At 40.7% G+C, this 23061-nt stretch overlaps 1 long non-coding RNA gene across 1 annotated transcript in view; it reads right to left on the bottom strand.

The window, feature by feature from the left end:
* Window positions 1-23061, bottom strand: part of LOC128848720 (uncharacterized) — a 72869-nt gene that overhangs the window by 13372 nt on the left and 36436 nt on the right. The gene's annotated exons all lie outside the window — the stretch shown is intronic.

The following is a 23061-nucleotide window of genomic DNA, read 5'->3' as shown; positions in this document are numbered from 1 at the left end:
TGAATCTGGGTTGTAATTGTGGTTTCCACAGCAATCCCCTAGGAATAGGATATACACTATAAAGATTAAACAGGGCAGTAATAAAATGAAAAGGAGAGCTCGACTCCTGTGGTGTGTTCCTTGCATGCCCCAGGCCGCGTTTGACTCAGGGAAGTTATTAAAATCAAAGTGTGTTACGGTGTAGCTGTAAAGAGGACTGTATGCATAAATAACCATTTATTGAAGGTATGGTAAGCTGTTCAGAAGAAAATGGCTTGAATGAGGCTATCGTGCTTCTCATTTCAGATTTGTAACTGGGTTCATTTTTATTAAGGACGGAAAACAGGATAGTTGTTTTTTCTATTGACCAGGCTTTTTCAACCCCTGGTTTCCCTTTGTAAAAAGCACATTATTCACTTCAGTGCCTAGTAGTTGTAAAACTTATGCACACAGGTGTCTTTTTTTTTTTTTTTTTAATTTGGTATATACAGTAACTGGAAAATTCTGACAGGGTCATCTATTTTACAGCTGTTTTTGCTGTCTCTGCAGCTGCCTTTGCATACGTACACGAGCTGTTTCTCTGAAATTGGCACCAGTGTAAACTTTCAATCTCTTGCAAATAGCACAAATTCAGACACATGCTTCTGTATCTGAAATCATTGCTCTGCGATCTCAGGCTTTCTTCTGAGTGTGCTTTGTGAGCTCATTTGCATGTAAATACCCAAAGTGCTCCTCCAGCTTACAGCTATTTCTTAGCTGTGCTGGTGACTGAGTTCTGGGAACAAACCAAATGGCTGGGAGAACTTTTGTTTTCATAGAGTTCCTTTTTTCCTCTTTTTCCTTCTTCTTCAACAACCACCCCCCCCTTTTTTTTTTTCTTTTCTAACCCTGGAATCAAATGGAAGTCTCAGTTACAAAATGCAGAGGAAGTAATAATCTTGTAAGCCTTGGAGCTTGTTCAGTGTCTGAAACTATGGCACCAAGCTCATTACAGCTGTATAAATTATACTCCGAGCCCCAAATTCAAAATGTAGGCCCCATTCACTACTTTTCTGATAATTTTAGTAATGAAAGTTTACAACATTTGTTGGGCTATTTTTGGATCAAGCTAATTTTGAGATTGCCAAAAGCAACAGCCATGGATGGGAGATCAATGACTCAATCATGTTATTTTTATAATTGCTTTAAAAACCTATATCCAATCTGAATATTTTCATCAAATTCACTCTAATTCTAGTGGAAACATAGGGACAGACTCTCAATTCTTATAAATTGGCCTAGTTCCAGTGAAGTCAATGTAACTAGGCAAATATACAAAAGTTGACTATCTGGTCCCATATTTTCTATAAATATAATAAATGTTTTCCTGCAGAATTTGTGACTTAAACATTGCAGCATTGTGCTAGAGTGCTGTAACTGGAAAGAAAAATAGCCCAAATTTGTAAAAATCCTGTGAAATACTGTGGATTTTCCTTTGAATACGAATAACTTTGGGTGAAAAGAAAGTTTCATTCATTCATTTTTCACTCACTCTCACTCACTAAATTCTATTCTCCTGTTAAAAATTTGTCATCCAATCAAGGATCAGAAACATTAAAATATGACCAATCACGTACTGAATAACAAATAACTAACAGTGAGTATTGGAGTGAGCAGTGCCCTGATTCCGAGGCTGAAGCAGACCGTGCTCAAGGAAGGCTCTCCATCCAGAGTCTAAACATTATTAGACCAAAATATTTGGTGAATACTTAACAAATCCTGTATAAATTTACAGTTCATGGGTGTGATTAGCCAACGATTCACAAACCTAATAAAGTCAAAAGTCATCACATTTTATTGTGTAAGAAATACTAATTGACCCATGCTAGTGGTAATTTAAAAGCTCCTCCTGCAATGAGCTCTGTATGGTTGTATTCCTGCACTTGTATGGAGCCACCTGGAGGTAAATGAGAATCCATATGGACACATGGGGCCATCCACACAGAGCTCAGTGTAGGCCTAGGACCTTAAATAAGGCATTTTTTATTTTATTTTTTATTGTTTATAATCTGATCCTATAATTCTGGCAAATCATCATATATATAAAATACAACTAATGAGGAAACATCTGTCACCTTAACAAGAGAGAACCTCCGTATCATTGAATTCTAACTTTAACCCAAAGCAACAAATCCCTCTCCCATTGAAGTTGATGGGGAAAACTACAATGAACTAAAACAGGAGCAAGATTTGTCTTTTAATGTTGGAGGGAGCCTTGCATGAGGTTTCTGCACAGAGTGAATTTCACCTTAAATTAACATAACCCAGAGTTAATTTCTGTAATCTTCATGCGTATTTATTATTTGATTAGCAGTGTGTTAAATTTCCATTGCTATGGGGGGAAAAAGGGTGGGTGGGAGAGGGAAAGATAATCAGTGCATTGCAGGGAGACTGAATTAAAGATCCTTGCATTCCTAGTGTTTCATTTTTCTTTCAGCAATGTGTGTGTTGTTGCTATTAAGGTAGAGCCAGGTATCTTTGTGGTTAAATTCTTCAGTAATGGAATTCATAAACTGTTTGTGGTTTGAAATGTTGCTTCATAGCTCTTCATTAGTCAGTTCTACGCTTTCTATTACAAAGACTGAAAGTTTGAAAGGCCATGCCCTTGTTTCTTCCTAAAGAAATGCTTTCTGGCAGACACTGTTAACAATGCTAAATGCCTTTGCAAATGTAATCCCCATTTTAGTTTTGTTCTCATTTAATTGAATTAGGAAGGCATAACAAACCAAAAAGGTTACTTTCATGTCCTTAACTTTGCATAATCGTGAGGTTGTGGTATGTATTTCTCACATAATGATAATTTTTTGTATATGTTATGCTGTACTTGGCAAGGGACCATTTTTTTGTGCATAATAATTGTAGTTCATCTTCATGTTCTTACTTCACATCTTAAAATTTTAATCGGTGTTAATTAAAATATATTTTCAAGTGTCCATTAATGTTACCTGCTAATATGCAAGCTGCAAGACAATAAGAGGTCCTTTTGAGAGATGTTGCTTGCAACCCCATGCTGAGTCTGAAAAATAGGAGCAAAGTATTGAACTGTCTTCTGAACCATGCTCAAGGGGTTAATGATCGTTGGCACCCATTAGGGTTAGGATCAGAGCATTGTCAGTATCCTCCATAATTCTTTCTCTAACTCTTGATTAACCACTCTTGAGAATTACACTGAAGAAAGGAAGTTTCACAGCTACTAAAACCAGATAGTTCCTTGAACAAAGGAAGCACTATATAGGGTACAACTAAAGCTATAAGCTCTATTAAAGGGAGTTCTTGGTCAGTGTTTCACTACACATCAAAATACCCTACCCAGGTAAAAGGTTTTTTTTTTTTTTCTTTTACATTTTTTCCCCTTTTAAATTGTTTCAATAGGCACTTGAATCATTGTAGAGTTCCTGGCAGTTTCCTCAAAAGGGACTGAAGGAAAAGTGTGTGTATAGTGTAAACAGAATCCAATGTTATCTGACAAATTAAATATCTTCAAGGTTAGATTTCTCAGAGCTGTTAAGTAGTCATTAATGTGCGTGTAAGTGTGTGCCCCCAGTTTCGAGTACAAAGTGGTTGCCGTTCTTTGTCAAATATTCTTTGCTTTCCATTATACCAATGTGAAAAGACCTTTGTACTGCTGGCTAAAAGACAGAACTCCTCATGCCCCATTGCCAGTTTCCATCCCACTTATTGAAATTAATGGTAATTTTTAAATAAAAAGCCTTATTTCTCTGCTTGTTGTACGTGTTTAAACTGGAAGTGTCTATGTGACAGGGTTGTTGGTATGGTAATACAAAATTATTGCCCTCCAGGGGAGTTTTGACAAATTCATGGGGCATTTGCTGCAGAGACAGACCATGTGAACAGCACCTGGCCTCTCTTTTTTTTTCCCTTTCCCTTTTATGCTTTGAACATCTGTATTTAACTGAGCACTACTTTCTCTTCAGAGAACTTTGATTCCTTTAGAGATTACCTAAATTTGTAGCTGAAAGAAAAGGTTATGTTTATAAGCTGCAGGGGGAAAAGATCCTTTTTTAATGTTTTTTTTTTTTTTTTTTTTTTCAAATTATATAGCTCTTTAAAAGAAAGTATATGTGGCACTGCAGAAGTAGAAGGTTGTAATTGTAAAGAGCACTGAAGTAGGCAAGGAGACTGGATTGTTTCAGAGAGAAACAGCTTCAAACTAAGTGCCCAGGTTGATACTGAGATTAAACTCTCTTATTTCTCTATGAGCAAAAGCTGCTTTCAGAGGAAGCTGTGGCTGCAGAACAGGATTCAGGAGAGGTGCAGTAAATGTCCCCCTTCCTCCTCGACAATGTAAAAAATCATCAGGGGAACAGCTCCAAAATGTTGAGTCTGCCTGTGGAATTCTGTTCCTCTCTCTTTCTGGAAAATAAATCCTGTCAAACTAACTTGAGATCTCGCCTTTTTTTTTTTTTTTTTTAAATGAGATAAAAGTTTGGTTGATAAGGGCAATAGTGTTGAGCTAATGTACTTAGACTTCTGTAAGGCATTTTGAGTCAGAGTTTTTAAGGCCAGAAGGGGCCACCAGATCATCTAGTCAGACTTCCTGTAAATCACAGGCCACCACCACCATCCAGCACTTGCACATTACCCCCAACAACCAGTATTAGACCAAAGTGTTAAAACCCTCAGGACACTAAACTATTGTGTGCCACAGGCAGAGAATAGGTGGGACTGAGGTGCACCAATGCCTGAGGCCCCTGCAATGGCAGGAAATTGTTTGTGAGATATAGTCAAATGATCCCTACAAGTAACCTGCACCCCACGCTTCAGAAGGTACAAAAGTCTGACATGGGGAAAAATCCCTTCCTGACCCCATATCAGTTATACCCAGAGCCCCCAAGAGGTAGTATTCTTAGTATCCACCTATCTCCAGCTGTGGTCATTTCTGATGCTTCAGAGGAAGGAGACAAAATACCCACCACCACCAGAATGCATTGGGGTGGGGAGTGAGGAAATCCCTTACTAACCTCTGCAGGTTACTGACTGAAGTGCTGAAGCATGAATTTTAGGAACATCAGACATTAACTGGAAGGGACCCCCAGGGCTGCTGAACCCTGCCCACTATAAACAATCCCATCATACAATCCCAATCATAAATTTGTCAAGCTCTCTTTTTAAACCTAATTAAGTTGTTTGATTATGACTCAAAATGCCTTACAGAAGTCTAAGTACATTAGCTCAACACTATTGCCCTTATTGGGAGGCTGATTCAGAATCATTCTGATGGTTAGAAACTCCTCCTAATTTCTACCCTAAACTTATTCATGGCTAGTTTATATCCATTTGTTCTTGTGTCAACATTGTCCTTTAGTGTAGCTCTGCACCCTCCTTGGTGTTTAGCCCTGATGTATTTATATGGAGCAGTCATGCCCCCTCTCGGCCTTCATTTTTTCTAGGCTAAACAACCCAACTATTTTAGTCTCCTCTCATAAGGTAGCCACTTCATTTGACATGGTACTATTGGATATTTTGATTAAAAAACTAAAACGATACAAAATGAACAAGGCACACATTAAATGGATGAAAACTGGCTAACTGATAGGTCTCCAAATGTAATCATAAATGGGGAATCATCACTGAGTGTGTTTCTAATAGGGGCCCATAGGGAATCATTCTAGGTGCCATGCTATTTAACGTTTTTATCAATGATCTAGAAGAAAACATAGAATCATCACTGATAAAGTTTGCAGCTGACCCAAAGATTGGGGAAGTGGTATATAATGAGGCAGACAGGTCACTGATACAGAACCATCTGGATTACTTATGCAGGCAAAAAATGTAAGTTAAATGTAAGGTTATACATCTAGGAACAAAGACTGCAGGCCATACTGACATAATGGGGGACTCTATCCTGGGAAACTATGACTCTAAAAAAGACTTGGGGACATGATGGATAATCAGCTGAATATGAGCTTCCATTGCAGTGCTGTAGCCAAAAGGGCTAATGAAATCCCTGGAGGTGTGAAAAGGGGAAACTCAAATATGAGTAGGGAGGTCACGTTATCTCTGTATTTGGCACTGGTGCAACAGCTACTGGAATATTGTGTCCAGGTCTGATTTCCACAATTCAAGAGGGAAGTGGATAAGCTGGGAGGGTTCAGAGAAAAGCCACAAGAGTAACTAAAGGAGCAGAAAACATGCCTTATAGAGATGGACTCAAGCAGCTCAATGTATTTAGCTTAACAAAGGCTGGAAATAAGGCATAAATGTTTAACAGAGGGTAGTAAGCCATTGGGACAACTTTACATGTCTCCCCACAGAACTCAACAGGAACCTTTCCACTGACTGCAGTGAGAGCTGCCAGATCAGACCCTAAGTGCCGAGACTTCTCACCTATCAGAATTTATATCCATGGTTCACAAAGTGATTTACTCTCTCAGGGGGTGGCAGGCCTTTCAACAGTCTGGCCTGTCGAGCCTGTAGAGAAGCTGATGGATTGGCAGCAGGGCACTTAATGATCACACAATGATTTCTGCAGTATTTGCTGTAGCTTTTAGGGTGGCTGAAATAATGGCTGTCTTTCTCAAGGCAAGATATAGGCATCTCATAGGATGGGAATATTAATGGGACTCTAATTAGGGTGCCAAACTCCATCAGGTTCCTTTGCAAATCCGAGCCAAATAGCTCATTGTATGCAAAAGCAATGTGTTATACTGGTCATTTCCAGGCAGTGCCTTTAATTTTCGGACATACATTTCAGAAGACAGGGATAGCCAATACAAATTTTTGGAATGTAAAACTTTCTAATGCCTTGGAAAGATGCTTACCTGGCTATTGCAGATGAGAAAAGACCTAAAGTATGGCCAGATCTACCTGGTTAACCAAAACAAAGCTGACTGTAATTTGGTAACCTGGCCTACTTGTTACCTAAAATAGTGTAAGTTGGGTGACTAATAGCTCAAGAAATTATATGAAAAAATGAGTGGTTGAGTTGCATCATGTTTTGTCTCCTGAGCATTGTGCTACTGTCTAAGCATGAAGGAGGAAAAAGTATTAGTAACATGAATAGATAAGAGAAACATGTTTCTTACTTGAGCTGAACAGAAAGAGGAGAATTATGTCGTTTACAGCCAGGACTGGCTCTACCATTTTTGCCGCCCCAAGCGCGCCAAAAAAAAAAAAAAAAAAAAGCCACTAGGACTACCACCTGAACTGTTGAAGCGCAAAAAAAAAAAAAAAAAAAAGTTGCCTGGACTGTGCTGCCCCAAGAATGGACAGAATAACAGAATACCGCCCCTTAGCATGTGCCACCCCAGGCACGTGATTCCTCTGCTGGTGCCGGGACCGGTCCCTGTTTGCAGCCTCTTGTTTATGCTTTCCAAAACAATTTGCGTGCAAGTGAAAATTCGTATTTTGCCTGCTTACAATTGCAAATGATAGTATTTTCACTAGTATTTACTGTATTTTCCCGAATTGTTGTTGTCAAAAACATATTTTCTTCCCCCGCCTGCACTGAAATGGGATACCTTGGGTATGTGTAAGTTGGAGGGACAGGCAGATGAAAGGGTACTTGGAACAGGCTATCAGTGTCTTGATCAGCATGTGGCCACGTCTAGCTGCTGCAGAGGTAGGTAATGAATGTCAAAGTAAAATATAAATGCACTGTATTAATTTTCCTCTGGAATATGCTCTTCCAGCAACTCATTCCTGGGGGGGTAGAGCCATCTCCCTATAGCTCCCGTGAGCCAGCATGTGTCATAACACCCCCTGCAATGAATAACAGTGCTGCAGGGACAAGCAGAAGGACAAGGAGAAGTAGTGGCAGAACTGCTCTGTGGAAGCTGAATATAGGGTGCTGCTGCCAGGAAACCCTGAGCTGCTGAATCAGTGAATGGGAAAGTGAAATAAGTTACAGTGATGGTATATACAGAGAAGGCAAATATCGGTGTTCAAAGCAAGCTGTTTGTGCTGAGCAGGGCTAAGGATCACAGAAGGAAAGTGGAGACTAAAGCAGTGACCAAGAGAGAGAAAAATCAGCATTCACTTGCAGGTCTGGGAAAGGGAAAGGTAGTTGTATGATACCAACTACATAGACTACAACGAAGCAGCCTGAAAGGAAACCCAGAACAATGCTGGCCAAGTGATGTTTCTCTAGATATTAAAGGATGGTAGTAGCCAGCCAGCCAATTTGTTGTTGACGAGAAAAGGTGTCAGCAGGAAGAAGGACAGTGCACATACGGATCATCTCTGAGGAATAGCTTCAGAAATAAGCTTAATACCGTGGGAGAAAAATATGCTTAGTGTGCAGAAGAGCTTCAGTACTGCACAAAAAGAATGAAGTGGGAGGAGGTGCATGAGTATGTTCAAGGTCTCTTGTACTGTACCTTTCTGCATGCCTACTCTCCTATGTACAAGGGCAAAGGAAGCAGCAGCAGTGATGGAGCAATACTAATGGCAAGAAGGCATGTAGTCAAATTGCCCTTCAGTTGAAGTAACCTACTAATGAAGACAAATCGGAAACATTTGTGAAAGCAATAAAACAGAGCAAAAAATCATAGGCTTAAGCAGGTTTAAATATCAAATGGGCTAAAATGCTCTGAGTGCACTTAATGGAAGCCATTGCCCTTTTTCTCTTTCTTAGAGGCCAGAGATTTTTGGGAACTCAGGCAAGACTCGTTTCTGAAGTGGGTTCACCCGAACCTACTTGATGCCAAAGGAGGGACTCAGCAATAGATTGTATGTTCCAAACAACAGTGCCCAAAGCTTTGAAAGATTCTGAGCTGAGAGAGACCATTGCTGTAGCTAGCTTGGTGGTAAATGCAGTGGAGTTATGCAAAATGTTTCTTGTTAAACCATTTCAGGTTTAATCAATTCAGGCTAAGTTTGTGCATAGATTTTCAAGGTGAAGGTCTGAGTAAGGTGAAGGTCTGAGTAAACCTAATTAGATTTTTGGTTTTGCATTTACGTTTTGTAAAATTCACATTTTTCTAATAGCTTTGATGTGAAAATCAGTGGAATCTCAGTAGTTTTCAACTGAGTACTGCATTGCTCAAATTCAGTTTTGGATGATTAACTACAAGAACTAGCAAATCTTGTAAAAGAATGAATGAAAATGATAGCTGTGAACATCTCACACAGCCAGATTGTATTACTGCACAGGGAGCAAGGGGCATCAGGTGCTTAATCCTATACATGGCTTACCCGTAATGAGCAGCCACCCTGGGACTACTACTCTCCCCCTTGCACTGGTGGACAGGGTTGGGTTGACGGGTGTGTGGTGAGCAGTGTCTTAATTTAGCCTCCTGACCAGTATTGCTCAGCTGGCACCAGGGTGGTGGGAAGTAATCTGCACCAGATATAGGACTGGCACAGATTACGCCCCCTTGAAGCAATGGGTCTGGTGTGGGGCAGGTGACCAGGCATCAAACCATGACTTGCTGAGACACCGATCTGATTCCTGGTCTGCTCCTGGACCAGCACAACTGTATACTCACTGCCTCTTAGTCAGGACTTGTGGCAAAACCACAACCTAACCTTTGTGTTGAGTGGAATCTTATGCTAGGACTCCTTATTCAATTATTTCATTCTTACTAATGGTATAGGCCAGGAGTCGGGAACATTTGGCACGCGGTTAGCCAGGGTAAGCACCCTAGCGGGCCGGGCCAGTTTATTTACTTGCTGACGCAGCAGGTTCGGCCGATCATGGCCCCCACTGGCCGCGGTTCGCCGTCCCGGGCCAATGGGGGCGGCAGGAAGCCGTGGCCAGCACATCCCTCACCCGTGCTGCTTCCCACCACCCCCATTGGCCCGGGACGGCAAACCGCGGCCAGTGGGAGCCGTGATCGGCCGAACTTGCCGCATCAGCAGGTAAATAAACTGGCCCTGCCCGCTAGGGTGCCTAACCATGCGAGCCGCGTGCCAAACGTTGCTGACCCCTGGTATAGGCTACTACACTACATGGGTGAGGGTGACAGAACTGACTCAGTTTTATGACTCTCATTGCCATATGGTTGATATTTTTTTCCAACAGAACTTTGACTGACTCTTGCAGCTGGCATAGAAGAGGAGTTAACTCAGTTCTACATTTGGGTGACCAGACAGCAAATGTGAAAAATCGGGACGGGGGTGGGGGGTAATAGGAGCCTATATAAGAAAAAGACCCAAAAATTGGGACTGTCCCTATAAAATCAGGACATCTGGTCACCCTATTCTACATACACACAGAATTTATGAAAAATTGAAATGACAAGGGTGTTGCTGAGATGCCATTTTCAAGTTGGTTTACTAAGGAAGAATAATTCAGGTGTTTTGTGAGCCAGTGAAATGAAGTTTGCCCCTCTAATCTAGTTGACACCACTGGTCCCTCCAGCACTGGGAGAGAAGGCCTGTCACATCTACAATATTCTTCACCTTCAACAGCTCAGGGAAGAGGACAAGGTTGCATTTAAACATGGTGATATTAGGCTCGCCTTCTCAATTTTTGCTCATACTATGAAATGCTAAATGTGGGTCTGAAACCCAACTATCTGGCACACGGTGTTGTCATTTACACATGGGCGAAGTTGGTGTGAAACGCTATCTCATTGGAATGGTAGCATTTTGCACTCCTGTGTAGAAGTGTGAGTGCCTGCTCCAAAGCCTGCTGAGGCCAATGGGAGTCTTTTAACTGACTTGAGTGGAACAGACCCTAATGATGATTGCCTGGAGTCTAAAGCAGTCAAGAGAGCCAGACCCTCTATGCCTAGTTAAGCTCATTTGCACAATTCAGATGCATGGTTTATCAGATCTTCGACTTATTCTTTGTGTTACCAATATTTTGTAGTGTGTGTGAACCTTGTTCAAATGTGACCATATGTAACTGTCTTCTCCCAGGAGAGCAAAATGTTTTTTTTTTTTTTTTTTCAAGCGATATCAAGAGAAGCACATTATTCCTTTTGAAAATATAAGACTGATTTTCTTTTTCACTTCACCCAATTCTGTTTCATTACCCCTAGGATAATGTGTGAGCAGGGGCAAGGTCTCCCTCTGCTTTGGTATTCAACATTTATAAAATTAGAGCATTAACCTGCTGTAGTGTTATCCAAAAGCCATTTACCTCTGAATTTCTCGTTTTCAGAGGCTTTTGTAATTGTTCTGATCTTGTATGCACATCCCTGCATACAGAATTGATTCCAAATTTATGATGCACACTCATATCTTTCATGACTGCAACATCAGGAATTTCATTAGGGCAGACCTGTAGCTGTTGTTGTAAATGTTTACATATCTATAAATTATTATTAAGCAAACAGTAAAACTGTCATCCTTAATCCTTAAAGGCACTTAGAGAATACTATATGCAGATTTCCAATTAGATCAAGAAATTGGTTGTAGATTAATTATATACTGATGGTGTGATATTGACAACAGAGATATGAAAGGGTCAGGTATCTTGACCAGGAAAAATTGTCTCAATTTTAATAATTGTCTTCAGGAGCGGTGCCAGGGTTTTTGCCACCCTAGGCAAAAAAAATGCTCCTCAGAGCATTTGACGGTGGGGGTCCTTCCACTCCACGTTTTCAGGGTGCTTCGGCGGTGGGTTCCGGAGCGAGTGAAGGACCCGCCGCTGAATTTCCGCCGAAGACCCGGAGCGGAAGGACCCCCTGCCGCTGAATTTCCGCCGAGGGTGGCAAAATGCCGCCCCCCAAATCCTGCTGCCCTAGGCAACCGCCTAGGGTCGTCTAGTGGAAGCGCCGGCCCTGATTGTCTTGCAAGTAATGCAGTTCAAAACCATCATCAGAAACACCGTGACTAAGAATGTGGCCTCTGGTAACAAGGTAGACTGGTCCTTTAAGGCTGGTGGGGGATAGAAGAACCTGTTCCAGGGTAGGCTGGAATAAACAAAGATCCTGGAAATGTCTTCGTGGCAGGAAGAGAGAAAGTGGTCCTGGAGAGTTTGCCATTGGATGGGAAAAACTAGGACACTGTCCCTTTAAGGGCCTGGACCAGGAGCCCTGTAGCGTAGCATGGGGCAGGGCTCCCCTGTCTCACAACCAGTTGAGAGGAAGTCCTGAAGGAGGGCAGTATATATGCTGTCTTCTCCCTGAGAACAGGGAGCAAACTGACAGGGCAAAGGAAGTTAGAGCCAGAAGGCTGAGCTCCTGCAAGGAAGAATAGGACTGGCAGCTCTGGGAAGAACAGTCTGGAGCAGAATGAGAGCTCCATATGTGAGAGAAGAGCCAAAAAGGAGTATGAAATTTTGTTTTGCTGTAATGCAATTTGTTTTTGGGACATTGAGGGCTATTTTGAACTGCTTTTGGCTATTAACCCAGACCAACACGATGGCTGTTGGTAGTCCCAAGAACGACCGTGGGAAGTTCCTTATCAGTCCTCAAGAGGAGCAACAGAATGAGGGTGCTACAGAAGCACCTCTGGCCATTATTGGCTGCTCAATAAATGGCAACCCTGTTACCCCTAGCTTTATTTTAAAAGGCTACACATTTACTGAAGTGCTTCTGATAGACATGCAAGTCTCTTTGCACCTCTATTTCATTTGCATTGAAAACATGAGATGTGATGGTTAATAGATGAGTTATAAAGTGTTCCCTCATTAACTCCAAACCCCTCAAAAGAAAATAAATACATAAAAGGCAAAAACTGCCAAACCAACCACCAAACAAACGATATATCAAATAAACAAACATGACCTTTGCAGCCCATCAGTGTTCACTCACCATGTGTGTGATATCCCTTCTTCCCCTGCCCCTTATCTGTCTTCTTTATAAATTATTTGGGGGAAGGGACTGTCTCTCACTCTGTGCCTAGGTCAGAGAGATCCCACCCCAGTCTCAGTTGGTCTCTAGCATTACTGTTTATAAAGAATAAATAATAATTTTAGATGACTGAAGGAAATAATTTTTCCTTATGGAATAAAATGAAAATGACAGATTACTATAAAATAATGCATTTGAAGCTGATTCTGAAAAGTACTTTAAAGTAATTTAGTACTAAATGTGGGTGTCTGGTGCTCAGAGTAAACAGTGCAAAATGTTATTTTCTATTTACCATTTGAAGAAGTCTCAATTTGAGGGGTTTTTTTGGTCCTGTTCTCATAAACTAGTATGACAATTTTGTTCCCATGAGGCTCTTTTTAAATGTATGAATTGCTAAAACTATAAGGCCTTTTCTCTCCTCTTGCTTTGCTTCTCCCAGTAGATAACTTTTCACCTGTGCAACCTGCATATGAAATCTTGTTTGGATATGGTAAGATCCTTGTGGGTGGCCCTGTGAACCTGTAATCAGGTTAACAGTCCTCTTTTTGGATGGTTTGTCCCCTGTCCAGTGCTGAGACAAAACCAGATGTGCTTTGTCTGGTAAGGGGCAGGGGATGCCATTTTGAAGAACTCACCATTCCACCTCACTGGCGTGACTTCCAGTGGGGGCAGAGTGGCTTGCTCTTCAAAATGGCATCCTCAGTGCAGTGACCTTGTATGCACCAAATGTGCAAGTTTATGCCAGTGGGGGTGGGTCCATGCCATTCCTGGAAGTACCAGAGTAACTGATATTCTGGGAATGCGTGAGTGGCTATCCTAGTGTGAAGCTCATTATAGGATCAGGGTTTTAGTGAGACTACTCTAGAGCAGGGGTTGGCAACATTTGGCACGCGGCTCGCCAGGGTAAGCACCCTGGCGGGCCGGGCCAGTTAATTTACCTGCTGGCGTGGCAGGTTTGGCCGATCGCGGCCCCCACTGGCCGCGGTTCACTGTTCCAGGCCAATGGGGGCGGCGAGAAGCCACGGCCAGCACATGGCTCGCCCGCGCCGCTTCCCGCCACCCCCATTGGCCCGGGATGGCGAACCGCGGCCAGTGGGGGTCGCAATCGGCCAAACCTGCCACGCCAGCAGGTAAATTAACTGGCCCGGCCCGCCAGGGTGCTTACCCTGGCGAGCCGCGTGCCAAACGTTGCCTACCCCTGCTCTAGAGTGTACTAAAGCTGGGATTTGCCACTACCTTATAGTTTAGTCATTTATACCTCTGTGCAAAGTAAGTGTTAAATGCTATCCAATCAGACCTGAGAATCCAGACCTACTGTCCATCTAAACACACAATTTGTATGGTTTTTACTCTGCCAATCTAGCTAAAGCAGTACAACCCATCTAGTATGGATGCAGTTATATTAGTATAAAAGTCTCTCTTGGTGGTATAGCTTATTCCTGTAAATTTAGGGGAATAAATTATATTGGCATAGTTGATTCTGTTATAACTGCATCCACATTAGGGGTTGAACCAGTATAATTATTCTGGTTAAAAAATCACCCCTAATTGAAATAGTGAAATCAATCCACAACTCTGTGAACCAAAACTTAGCTACACTAGCTCCCCTTTACACCACTCTGGCAATGTAAAGGAATCTTAAAGTGCATATAAATTATGTTGATGTCCATTTAAGGCCCCTTTATGCTGCCAGGGTAAATGAAAATCAGCCCAAATATGGTTTACGCTCATTTTACACTGGCATAAATGACTAGTTCAGTGTAGAATAAGACCCTTGAGACTGTCCAGAAAGAGGAAGATTGTAACCGAACATTTTCACAAACTCTGGGATGTCGTAGTAATTCTTCTGCACCACAATATTGAATTAAACAATTTTTCACTGTTAATGTTTCTGATAAAATTAGTAAGTACGCAGGATACATAGTTCATTAAAATCTGATAGCTAAATCAAATATTTAGCAAAATGACTTTCAAACACAACATAAAACAGTCATTTTTTTCCATAGGTGGTTAATCTTCCCTAATAGCTATCTAAAAAATCTGTTTGTAATGTTAATAAATTTGTCCAAGAAATTTAGTAATGTCCATTTCAGAGGCTATTTTCTTCATACAAGTGAGATGGTTTTTAATGTACTCCTTTTTGTTCCTGTTAGAGCACATTGTAATTCATTTTTGTCCAGCCTATAAAAGCAGCTCCACATAAAAAACAAAAAATTGCCTTTTTTTAAGGTTCTCTTAAAGAAAAAGCCTGAAGCAATCACCAGCTGAAAAGATGCATGGATTTTAATCCACTAGGAAGGAACACCTCCTACCTTAACATGATAATTTATTTTAACTCAGAGGTCCAGCCAAGCATAACAAATGATGCAGTGAAGTGTTAAAAGCTTCCAGAAGCGCTATCTTTTCTATAAGTTTATATTCTTTTACTTAAAGATTTGGACTGGAAAGAAGTTGTATATAGTGCAAGTAATATGACTTACAGATAATCACAACGTTAGCACCATAAACCAGAGTGCTTTGTTCTTTTCAATAAAAAAAGACCTATTAAACTTTTCTCCAATTACTGTACAACAGTTTCCTGTACTGTCTAGACATTAGAATACCAGAGCAAACTGTTTATAGGTCTACACAGTCTAGATAAACATATACGTTTTCAGCAAAACAACAAAACCCCTCATGGACTCAAATAATTTGTTGGCGGCTATGGGGTAACCTTTACTCACATTTCAGAGTTTTAGATTTTAATAATTTCATTTTGTAAGTATGATGAGTTAGTGACTCGTGTCTCACCCTGCTCCCCATCTCTCTAGCCCCATTTTGGGCTTCAGTCCTGTAACTTGTTCCGTGTGGGTGAACGTCTGCACCAATGCAAAACCCCTTTGGAATTAGTGGGGATGCATGCAAATAGGCTCCAAAGTAAGTACCTTACTTGGCTACCAAAAAAGCAAAGGAGTTTTTTTTAGTCTATTTCTTGGCCCTGTTCCTACGCATTTTCTATCAGAGAATTGTCTGACCACCATTACCAACAAACTAGCAAACCTCACAATGACACAAGCACTGCTAAAATCAAGCGTTTAGCTACCATGATGATGACGAGCATGTATAGATGTAGAAAGTTTCGATATAGGGGAGTGTGAATACAAGTTCACTATTGCACCCTGGTGAAGGGAACCTGATGATTATCCTGGAAATCTGTTTCTGGAAATCAGACCAGCCCTTGAGTTATTTAAAACAAAAGGCTGCCAAAATCTTCTTAGAGATTTTGAGCCCATATTCTATGTGCATAGAGAGCTTCTTTATTCTGTTCAATAATGGCTCCTCCATCGTTTCTGGAGACCTTAGGCCAGATGCTTGATCCCCTCTTCTGGATGTCAGAGAGCTTCCCCTTGCATAGGGAAATCTCTAAAGTTGGCCTTTGCCGACCCTTGCTGCAGGCTTCCCCAGTGTAGTGAGCATACTAAGGAGGGCCAGGGGCTTAACTGGAAATTACCACAGTCAGGCCATGAGGTTGATCTAATTTGTTTTGGAGACTGATCAAGATCCCAGAATCCCTAAGATTGAGGGGGAATGCAAAAGTGTACAATAGCCACCGATGCCTCCGATTTGTGTCTGATGCTGATTTAAATGGGGAAAACCTGATCTTACCATGTGTTCTGTACTAATCATCACACACATCTGAAATCAAAGTCAAGCTTTCAAATAGATTATATATGGGTGCTCTTGTTAATATCTCATTCTCTGTCTTTATAGAACAGGGGTCGGCAATGTTCGGCACGCGGCTCGTCAGGGTAAGCACCCTAGCGGGCCGGGCCAGTTTATTTACCTGCTGACGCGGCAGGTTCGGCCGATCCATGGCCCCCACTCACTGCGGTTCACCGTCCCGGGCCAATGGGGGCGGCGGGAAGCAGTGCGGGCCGACGGATGTGCTGGCTGCCGCTTCCCGCCACCCCCATTGGCCCGGGACTTATAGAAAGAGACTTTCTAAAAACGTTAAAATGTATTACTGGCATGCGAAACCTTAAATTAGAGTGAAGAAATGAAGACTCGGCACACCACTTCTGAAAGGTTGCTGACCCCTGGCTTATATGTTCAGTTGGATATTTTGTTACCCTGGAATGGGACTGAACTTTACATGACTTTGCCAAAAGGCTGAGCCCCACAAGACCTGGGGAAAGACCATCAGGAAATGCTGGAAGCAAGGACCCCTTGCAGCATTGCACCCTGACACAAGAGGGTGCTATGGGTGGTGAGAGGCAGTGTAATGAGGCAGAATCTCTTTTGCAGAGGAGGAAGTTATTTCTTTGTTTCCACTTCAGGCATTGAAAAAGAGTAAAACAGTTTGTGATATATATATACACTACTAAAATAGTAGGAGTGCTTTAACATTGTCCCACTTTACATTGTTGCTTAAAAATATAGCTTGCCGTACAAAAGATAACTGATTCATACACATGGATTAGTTTTATGATTCTGAGCACTCGTTGCAACAAAACACAAAATTTAGAAAATGAAATGAGGAATATGAAGAGTTTTCGGATCTACAGGGCCAAATATATTTTCTCTGAAATGGACTCACACCCCAGGGTAAGTTTTGGTCCCTCCAGTCAAAAGCTGCTCCCATTCATACCTGTGAACCATCTCGGTCAAGGGAGATTCAGAAATTCAGGCCTCATTTACAGTACTTCCATTTTCTCTTGCAGCAGCATGACTCCAAATTTCAAAAGAGCTTTGCTCATCACAAAAAGCAGCGATTCATATTTATTTCTTAATCAAATGTGAAAAATAAAAGCAGCAGGAATGTAGCTGAAACCTGCGGATATCCTGATGCTAATAAAACCAAAAATCCTTTACAACAAATCCCTTGTCTTTCAGCATTTTTTGAAACTGATATGTAACAAAGGTTTAAAAAGGATAAAACAATATGATTCTTTAAGCAATCAAGAGGTACTTAAAAGCTTATCAAAATCAAAAGTCTTCCAAATGAAAAATTAGAGAATTCTTCGAAACCAAAGAGTAGTTGCTGACTTCCTGATTTTAGAGTACAAATCCATTAACAGGCTTCTGAAAATCTGAGACATTCAGATCACGTATATACACTCACATTCACACATGTAGCTAATGAATGGAAATAATAGCAGCCATGAATGGGAAGAGTGAGTGTGTGTGTGTGTGTGTATAAAGTGTAAACAAAGCAAATAGTTGGGAAAGAGATCTTGTTATTAACTATTTCTAGCTTTGCCATAGAATTCTTGTGTGGTCTTGAGCAAGTCATCTCTTTGCCTTCCTTTCTTCTGTAATGTGGAGATACTTACCTGCCTCACAGTGGCTAAAGGGACAGATTTACAAAATAATTCTGCTCCTCTTTAGGCATGACATGGCTAAATTGTCAAAAGTGCTCAGCACCTTGTTGTCAGTGGTTGCTCCTGGGTGCTGAGATCTTTTGAAAAACTGACTTGAAACTATTAGTGTTGCTAAAATGCTTTGAGATCTTCAGCTGGGATACTCAACTTGAATACAAAGTGCTACTGTATTTATTTTAAATATATTATACAGAAACAGAATGGAAAATATGGCACAATAGTCTAACTAAATTAGAATAATAAAACATTTTATGCTAAAACGTAAGTCTTATCTAGAAAACTTCCATTGTATGTAGATAGTCCGTGTGTGTGTGTATTAGGGGCGGGGTGGGGAGGTTAACTGAATGATACCTTGTATTCTGAGATGCAATTAAAATTTATTCAATTATCCGTTTGACAACTTTCCTATAATTTTGTCTGTATTCTTTAGGCTGGATGCAGTAAGTCCTCCTCCCCCCATGGAACACCCTTTGACTTCAACAAGATTTACTGGGATTGCTCTGGGAGTTCAGAGCTTGTAGGATTGGGCCCTTAAATGAAATCTAAGCTGAGCTATTAAAATTCCATTGCCTAGAGTTTTGATCTGTTATTAGAGCCAACCAAGTTTTTAGACAGCATCTTGCAATTTTTGAGGCTCTTTAGCCTCTGGAGAAGGGTTAAAAGTGCAGTAAAACAATCTACTAATCAAATTTAACATTTTGTGCCAGGGATTTCTAACCTATAACTGGAAGCAGAAAGTATTTAACTTGGTTTTGATCCAGACTGAACTGCGCTTTTTACCAGGAAATAGCAGCATCTGATTACTATTATAGAATTCTCATGAGTAGAAGATGAACAATATTGTATTGTCAGGTGCACTTCTGTAATAAATGTGACTACCGTTACAAAGCAAATGGAGAAATCTGGAAAATTAGGTGCATCATAAAAACAGTAGGCACACACTTTACAAAGTAGAATGACATCAAGAAATCAAATGAATCTGTTTCCAGATTTTATTTTTTAAATGTAAGCCTCTACTTTCTATTCTAGAACACACACGACACTAGATTTTTCTGCTTTATAGGTAAGCACTGAACAATTATTCTTCTATTACTGAGCTACGTGAAACAGCACTTTTAAAAAATATTTTTAGTGATCAAACTCCTTCATACATGCCCAGTTTATTTCATAAGAACAATCTTTGTACATTGTCTTGACCAACACTTCTTGAAAATGCTGGTGCTTCCATATATAAATGATGTTTTAATGAGCCCATTCTTGAACTCCTTTCTTCAGTTAATGGGAATTTTTAGTGAGTAAGGAATTTGATATCAGGCTCTATAGATGTATGATGCATTCTACTTCAGCAAGGATTCAGTTACATGCATTACATCATTTACTGAGCCGAGATCTTGAGGGCAGCATGCTGAAGTCCAGCAACTCCTCAGTTTGTTTGTAAAAATAAAGGGCCCGATATTGCAGCCCTTACTCACACTAGTAGTCCCACTGGGATAATGTGAATTAGCCACATAAGTAAATGTTGCAGGACTGGTATTTCTTATAGCTATTATGTTATATTACCTCCTCTTCCCCCCCCCCCCCCCCCCCAATACAATTCATTGCTTGTGTAATAGAACAGAGGAGGTACACAACTGAAAAGATCTATTTCTGTCAATTGTGTTTAGAATATTACTCAAAACCAAACTAAACTGGTTTCAGGTCTGGCAAAAATTTGGGTTTGGTTCATATGAACCTTATTGATATGAATGCAAAATGAAAAAATTCAAGAAAAAGATTACCTTAGGCCAGCAGGTTTATGAAATTTATGAAAATTTTCTGTCTTATTTCCAGTGAATTTGAATCTGAGGTTTTAGTTACAGATGAACCTGAAACTTAAAGCCAGGCCAGGGATTCTGAAAAGTCTTGGAATCAAAACTGCTGGGAAGGTTTGGTGTAAACTTATGCAAATGGCAAAAATAGGCTTTACATAGCTCCAATTATAAAACCAGATCCTGCAAAGTACTTTGCTGCCCCTGTTGAAGTCAGTGGGGGAGTAGAGGGTCCTCAGTCCATTAAAATGGTGGTGTGAAAGCCAGCCTGAATTATTATTCTCATCTCAAGAAAGATCACCGTAATTTGTGTCAGAAAAGCAACATGCATAGACCTGCTTAATACAGGAACTACAGGATATTTGTGGCTGAGATATGAACTTGCTGGAAGCCCTTCACCCTTTTATCTGACATCGGTTCCTAGAGAGATTCTTCCCTTCAGCATTATAGTGAAAATCTTTTACTGAAAAAAAGCTCTGTCTAGAATTGTGTTCTTTAAAGGATCAGCCTTTTCTACTGACTTTTTTTTGCAAAGTTTCCAGAATGCTAATTCCAATAGGTTTCAGAAAAGAGGGAATTAGGACTGTTCTTTTCAACTTTGAACAAATGGGCCAACTATTTTTTTCATCACTAACAACTTCACACATTGTCATATCTAAAATCTAGTGATCATTTTTTAATGGAAAAGTTCCCCGTAAGCTCAGCAGCAGAGTCCACATGCAGAGCACAGTCAGGATGAGTCCCTAAGATTTCAAGAAACATTTACATACAGTAGATCACCATATTTAAAAAAAAAAAAAGGGCAGAAACTTCTTTTAAAGGTTATCTAAGTCCAGAAAAGCATATCTGCTAATGATATGGTCACTGAAAACCAAGTCCAGTTATTAAACTATCAGGGCAGGAACATAAGGTATCAAATTCCCAATGCACTCTGGGAGTAGAGCACACACAATAGTTAATAGAGTTCTGCCCTTTGAAGGCCAAACTTGATTTTCTGTAGCGGAGTCCACAACTTCTAACCTACTATGACAGAGACATACTGATCTTCTCAATATTTCACAAAAGGGATAGTGCGTGGTCTCTACCACTGTCTCATTGTCATGATGTTTATATGGGATTTTTGTATTGAGTGATATTTGTATGGGAAATCATTTTAGAGTATGTGATATGTAGGATATGGGTTTCAAAACTGTTCAAGTGAAACTTGTCACCTGAGGCAAGGTGGGTCTCCAGGCTAACTCAATTAACATTGAGAATGATGGACCATCTGTGGAGCCAAGCTGTATGTTTACTGTCTTGACAGCACAGGCTTGATGATTTACAAAGGAAAAAGGACCCCCAGACAAATTTCTGAATTGGGGACCACCTGGGGTAAAAGACAATAGTCTGTATAAGAAATGAAGAAAGAACACAAGATTTTATCCATTATGGAGGATACATTCTTCCAGTGGGGTTGTCTTATAAAAGACGGATCCCAGCTTTCTGGATTGAACAAGCACTATAAGACCTAACCATTGGATGAGGAAAGTAACTTGTTAGTAAGTATAGCTATAGATCACATTTTGTTTTTACCTGTAGCTTTGTTTCCAAACCCTTAGACTTGCTTATTTGAATCTCTATCTCAAGCTCTTAAATAAACTTCAATTTGGTTTTACCAAAGACACATCTAAGTGCCTCGTGCTAAGGGGGGTGTTGAACTGAGGTGAAGCCAGTGAACTGGGGTGCACTGCTTCTGCAGGCAGTGGATTGGTGTGTATTGCACATGTCCAGAAGTTAAGGACCTGTGCACTCAAGAGCAGGGCCGGCTCCAGGCACCAGCTTAGCAAGCGGGTGCTTGGGGCGGCCACTCTGGAGTGGGGCAGCACGTCGAGCTATTCGGCGGCAATTCGGCGGAGGGTCCCGAAGTGCCGCAGATCTCTATCACAGTTTTTTTTTTTTTTTTTTTTTTTTTTTTTTTGAGCTGCTTGGGGTGGCAAAAACCCTGGAGCTGGCCCTGCTCAAGAGTAAAAAAGTGGGATGTGTAAATTGCTAGCCTGCATTGAGAGAGTGCGTTGTTGGGGAGGGTTTCCCCTCATCGGCATAGGCAAGGCTTTCTACCACTGTAAGCAGGTGGTAGTAATTCACCCTGGACACCTCCATTAAATGTCACACCTATTTGTAAAGTGTGTTTAGTATCCCCAACATCCTACAAATCAGAAGAAGGGGAAATTGTGGCCAGTTACAGAACTATCAGCCTCACCCACATGTTTATACTCTAAGTACCTAGTTTAAGATGTCTTGTTAAAAACTCTTCAGCTAGGGGAAAAATATGATTAAGTGGGGCTTTGCATGTTCTGAAAAGTATGTTGTTAGTCCATTATAAAGATGCAGATGGCTGTCCCCATGGTACAATGAAAGTTAAAGAAAACACTGTTTAGAAGCTATAGATAACACTATTTCCCTTTTTAACGGAACTGAGAGAATCAGCGACATATTTCATATTGTTTCAAGGGTTTAGATGAACAAATTCACATGAAAGTGTAAGTGCAGTATAAGTGTGGAGCTCTTACTCTAGAAATGGCTTTATTCAAGGATGCTCTGAAACCAGTGATGGTTTGAAAGTAAATTACACATTACACATTTCCTAAATAGTTCGGTAAAATAAAAATCAGTCCATCAGTTATGTCTGAACACACTGGAGACATAATAGAGAGAATGCGCTGCACTGGAGAGACTGCAGCTCCAGTCCTATGCTTAAAACAGATTAGAAATAACTTCCTGTGGGGTATGGAAAGAATTTGTGATGGAATGTTGTTTAAAAATCTAGGCCTTGTATCTGTTCCACTAGGTTCCTTTCTGGGAGGCACTGCACTGTGAAAGTACACAGTATCCTTTTGTCTCAGACTAATTCACAGAAGTGCACAAGATATTCAGAAGTGAGAGTGTGTGTACATTTTTGCAGTGTACTCCAGATATCTTACATTTCAGTTTCTTGTAGAAAGGATGCATTATCACGGTTATGCAAGGTTCTTTTTTCATAGACATACAATTTTAATTCTTATATAAAAGTTGATTTTTACAAAATGTAAAGCACAGCAATGCCTCTAACAGTGTGCCACATACAAAAATGTTCACTTTCCATTGAGAAGAACATCTTGTGCCAATCCCCAGAAAACATTCCCCTACAGT

This window comes from Malaclemys terrapin, chromosome 14 (genome assembly GCF_027887155.1).
Source record: "Malaclemys terrapin pileata isolate rMalTer1 chromosome 14, rMalTer1.hap1, whole genome shotgun sequence".
Classification (NCBI taxonomy): Eukaryota; Metazoa; Chordata; order Testudines; family Emydidae; genus Malaclemys; species Malaclemys terrapin.
Note: the sequence above shows the minus strand (reverse complement) of the source record. Positions and strands in the feature narration are given on the sequence as shown.